Below are 6,000 nucleotides of genomic sequence, written 5' to 3'. Positions count from 1 at the left end.
CATTTGTTTTTGGGTTTGTAATAATACATTGCATACATGATGTGAATGACAGCTCAAACAAAGACCATAGACTGACCCGAAGGAGCCAACTTTTTCACAAAAAACCCTTTACATTATTTGTTAAAACACTAAAAAAGGTTTTTAAATGATCTTAAGGCCAAAAAGAGGACAAAACCTAAGTTTTAACTAGGCTTAGCCGATCGACCTCCTTATATGCAAAATGCCTCGGTCGACCGTCCTTGCTAGGTGGCTTTTTCTGTGAAGCCTCAATCGGCTGGTGTTTTAAACAAGCAAACATCTCAGCCGCCCGACCATGACTTTGGCATGTTTATTAAAGCTTGGTTGACCAATTCGTGTGCCTTAAAAGAGGCTCAACCGACCGGCTTTGTCCTTTCGACAAACTGGCCTTAAGCCCCGACAACTGAGCCTACAAAGGCTCAGAAAATCGCCTTGGCTAGTCAACCAGTCACCTCCCATGGCCAACCGAACCCCAAAATAAATTTCAAATCTCTCTTTGTGTTTGGCCGATTAAAGGCATCCCTCAGTCGATCGAACCTCTCGGGTTGAGGCTATTCTTCAAGCGCTATCTTGTTTAAATTTTAATTAAATATTTTTAAAATTTCCATCATGTCCCTAACGGTCAAAATTTTCAGGAATTCTATATATACCTCATCATAACTCCTGATTAGCAACTTGATTAGCTCAAAAATTCTCTAAAAATTTTTATATCTCATTTTTATACTTCCAAGCAAGATTTTCATTCTCTCTTTGTTATTCCTTTGAAAAATCATTTTAAAGAGAGTTTTTTATTATTCCTTTACTCATTTTTACTTGCAAAGATTGTTGCATTTGAGGGTTGTTGAGAGAAATATTTATATTGAGCATTTATTTTACAAAGGTCAAATCTCTTCCATCTTTTATTTTGCAAAAAATGTATTTTGAAGAGCAAATACTCCATTTTATCCTATTCCTCCTCTGAAAATATTTTTGGAGGAAATCTCTCTTCGAGTTTACTTAAAAGCCTTGAGCATAATCCTAGGTTCTCCTTCATCTTAATTGAAAATATATCCTTTTTGGAGACATATGTTGTTAGGGTTTAAATCTTTGAGCATTCATCATATATATATATATATATATATATATATATATATATATATATATATATATATATATATATTTATCTTCACTCAAAGATTGCAAAAATATTATTGTGAAAAATATGCATACTCACTTTGAGGTTCATTTCATATCTTGTGTAAGTGCATTTTAGTGCTTCAAATTGTACACTTTTTTTTTTTTTTTGGGTAAAAGAGGGTGGCACCTCTTAACTTTATTAGAAAATCCCTAACTTATGGCAGAGGAATACCGTGGTTCCAATCTTGAGACTTTGGGACAACAAAAGCAAACTCCAAGACCCTAAAACCAACTTAACCAACATAAACCAAACCAAAAAACCAAAGACTAAGAACTAAAAAAACTAAAAGAGGAAAACAAACAAAAATCTAGAAGATAACACAAAACATCATGAGTGCAAAGAAGGAAAACCCAACAAATCCAATTGAATCATTCCCCTGACTTGCTGATGAAGATCATCCTGACAACTATATGATCGATAAAAACTAGATTCACTCTGTTTGACAAAGAAATATGCACTTTTATTCGCCTCGTTGTAAACATGTTCCACTTTGAATTGTATGCCTCTCAATGCTAGCATAAGCTCTTCCCACAATTTCCTTAAGTTCCAAATGGAGCACTTCTCAAAATTTATCCTTTGAACCAACAAAGCAGAGTCACATGCAATCTCCACTTGATCAAATCCGAGACCTTTGCACAGATTAATCCCTAATTAATTGCCTTCAATTCAGCCATGTTATTTGTTCCATAACCCAATAATGAAGAAAAAGCTGCTTTAAATAAACCTTTTTCATCTCTTATCACACCTCCACCACCACAATTACCTAGGTTACCTCTACGGCTCCCATTCACATTCAACTTGACTCAACCTATCCCAAGTTTATACCATCTGACTACACGAGGAAGAAGAACCCCCACATTTTTTACTTGAATATCCAAAGCATGAAAGACTGCAATATCCATGCAAGAAGCAGGTGCACATTTATTTAACTTGTCTAAAATGGATCTCATCTAATATTTAATATCAAGCCACACAGTTCTCACCGAATCATGAATTGATTCCATCCTGGCTCTACATCGATGAGTCCAGAGTCTCCAAATGATGAGACTAGGTATAAGACCTACCAAAATGCCTAACTGTGAGGCTCGTCTTGCACAACTAAATTAGACATTAACTCTGCCTTTCTAAGTATTCGTTGCCATACAACTAACACCCAACGACACTGTTGCTTTTTTCCATACCTCCCAAGAAAAAGATCCGGTGCAAAACACATGGTCTAGAGATTCAATCTTGGCATTTGAACAGCAATCACATCGAGAGGCCATTTGAACACCTACTTATTTAATACAAGTATCAACCGGAAGACAAGCGAACCAAGACTTCCACATACAAATTGACAACCCTTTTGGCAACGTAGGATGCCAAAGCCATTTTCCAACTGAGAATTCCTTTTTATGCTCTCTTATAATTTCCCAAGCATTTGCCGTGGTGAATTTCCCATCTGTTGAAGGTTCCCAAATTACTGTATCTGGACCCTCCTTGCAAGAAATAGCAGAGTTCATTACTTCCTCATCCTGATCTTCACCCAATAGATCCACTAATAAATCAACATTCCACCCATCTCTATCCCAACAATCTTGAGTTCATGGCTTATGGTTACTGATTTCCTGAAACTTAGCACAAAGGGGACCGAAGGCTAACCAACGATCAAACCAGAAAGAAGCTGACCCTTCTTTAGTTCGAACACAGACATGCTCTAAAACTTTAGGAATCACACGAACAATCGATCTCCAAAATCTAGTTCCTTTATCTACTTTCATTTCTCTTAAGTGGTGTTTCTTATAAAAATACTTGGCTTTAAAGAATTGAGTCCACAGATTATCCATAGTTAACAATCTCCACCCAAACTTCATTTGAAATGATTTTTTTACCTCCTCCAAATCCCTAACACCCAAACCACCTTCACAAACAGGCTTACATATATTAGACCAGGAACACCAATTCCTTTTCCTTTTGTCATTTACTCCACTCCAAAAAAAATTCGATAACATAGAATTTATCTTTTTTAAGAAAGTATTAGGAATGTCCAATACTGCCAATTGATGATAATACATGCTTAATTAAAATTAGGTGGCCCCCTTGAGATAAAAGCTTAAATTTCCAACCCACTATCTTTTTCCTCAATTTATCAATTAGGGGCTCTAAAATATGGCCCATAAGATGTCCTGATACCAAAGGAACACCCAAGTATGTAGCAGGGAAACCTCCTTCTGCAAAGCCAGTTGTCCTTAACAGAGATCTCTTCTAAGCAAAAGCATTCTCTTTGACGAAAAAATATTTGACTTTTCTTTATTTATCAATTAACCATACCAATTCTCATACTTCTTCAAAGTCTTAATAAGCATTCAAATGGAACTTCTCTTGCCATTGGCAAAAATAAGAATGTCATCTGCATAGAGAAGTTGAGATACCAAGCGCACCCCACGAGGATGATAGTAAGCCCCTATCTTATTCTCCATAAATTTTTTCTTTAGAAGCCGAGAGAGAACATCCTGTAAAGTAATAAATAGATAAGGAGATAGAGGATCTCCTTGGGAAAGCCCTCAAGAAGGTTTAAAGAAACCTTTATAAGTGCGCCATTCATTATAATAGAGAACCAAGGAGAGGAAACACATTCCGCCTCTAAACCACAAAATCTTCGTGAGAAACCAAAGCTTTTCAGAACCAAGTTTAAAAAATCCCAATCGACCCTATCATATGCCTTAGCCATGTCCACTTTGATCATTACATTTCCACCATTAGACTTCTTATGTAGAGAATGAACCATTTCTTGTGCCAAAGAAATATTGTCAAATATACTTCTACCAGGAATGAAAGCTCCCTGTTCTGGAGAAATTAATGTAGATAATAAACCCGTAATCCTTGCAACAATAATTTTTGAAAAAAATTTGTAGATAACACTACAAAGACTAATAGGCCTAAACTTGTCAAAACTCCGAGGATTTTGAACTTTTGGGATTAGAACAATGTAAGATGTAGAATAAAATCTAGGAAGAGGAGACCCAGCAAAAAAATCTCTAGCTGCATCGATCACGTCTTCTTTTACAATATCCTAGCAATCCTAGAAAAAAGCTGAACCAAAACCGTCCGAACTTGGGCTATTATTTCTCGGGATAGAAAGAGCAGCATCCCTTACCTCCACCTCAGACGGTTCACGACGAAGATCAATATTCTCCTCTTCAGAAACTATAGGAGATATTATATCAACAAGGTTAGTTGTTCGACAGGGGCCTACGCCCATTAAGAAAGTTCGAAAATACCTTACTGCACCCTCATGAACAGCCTCCATAGAATCCAACACTTCTCCATTTGGAAGTTTCAATGAATGAATCATAGTCTTCTTCCTCATTAGGTTCACAAATGCATGAAAGAACTTTGTATTATTATCCCTCTCCTCCAATCATTTCTTTTTGGCTAGCTAAGAAATACGAATCTCCTCCCTCTTTTCTCATGCTTCCAACTAGAGTTTAGTAAGGAAAAAATCTTCCTCCTTTTCTGGCGAATACCTTTCCTAAAGCTAAGCCTCTAGAGTCTCCATAATTTCCTCCAATTTTTTAATGTTTTGCTATACATGTCCAAAAACCTGTTTGTTCTAGTTTCGAATTGCAACTTTCGCATGTTTCAATTTACCAGCAAGTCTAACTAAACCCGGACCATAAGACTCCTCCTTCTAGGCTTCCTCCACGCAAGACTTAAAAGACTGGTGCGTGCTCTACATATTCTGATACTTGAAGGGAGAAGGACCATACCAATGCAGATTTCTATGAAATCGAATAATCAATGGGTTATGATATGAAGTCCTCCTCTTTCCATACTCAAAATAAATATTTGGAAAAACTTGGAGAAGATTCGAATAATAGAGCACCCTATTTAGTTTTGCCTAACTTTGAGAATTACCACTGTGACCATTACACCAAGACATGTCGTTGCTAGTACCAACCAAATCCATAAGACCATAGTCGTCCAAGCAAGTATTAAATTCCTCCATAGCCGATGACGACCTCATATGACCACCAATACGTTTCGAATCTGAACGAATGATATTAAAATCTCTCGCCACTAACCAAGGGAAATCATCCCTCTTTACAAACTCCAAATCATTCCAAAGTTCCCGACGATTTGTTTAACAACATTTAGCATAAACAAATGAAGCCAAGAAAATCTGGTCCACATAACTAAAAATCCGGAAATAACTTGATCAAATATGTTGTAACTCAAAGTGCACTTCCTCTTCCTAAAACATCCAAAATTTACCCCCTACTAAAGAATTCGCACAAAAAATCAAAAAATTTAGAAATTCGGCCTATTGTGACATCAGACTTTCATTAGAAAATGGCTCTGAAAGAATCAAAATAGAAGGCAAAAAATTCCTCATTAACTTATGTAAACGATTTTTCAACGTGCCTAAACCCCATACGTTCCAAACTAGAATTGTATTAATCGTAAATCAAGTTTCTTTGGAGGGTAATAACCCGTTGAGACTTCTTCTCACTTTGCCCATTAATATCCTTAAACTTAGCAATCGGAACATGTAAAGCATCTTCTGAACAAAAGCCTTTTTCCAATGGGAGTTTCTCTAAAGTATTTGTCTCCACCTCCCTATCCGATTCAAAATTATGTGGGACACACTTGGCCATGAAGGTACATTCTTGTTCCAAAATTTCTGTAACCATATTACTAGACGTCATCAATTGATCATGCACTACTATGCCATCTTCCACTATCAGAATATCAGCGTCAGGAGCACCTAAGATTGGTTCAACACTCTCCTCCCTCTGCACAATCTCATACTGATTTGTATTTCA

Source organism: Malania oleifera, chromosome 5 (assembly GCF_029873635.1).
Source record: "Malania oleifera isolate guangnan ecotype guangnan chromosome 5, ASM2987363v1, whole genome shotgun sequence".
NCBI classification, from domain to species: Eukaryota; Viridiplantae; Streptophyta; class Magnoliopsida; order Santalales; family Ximeniaceae; genus Malania; species Malania oleifera.
Note: the sequence above shows the minus strand (reverse complement) of the source record.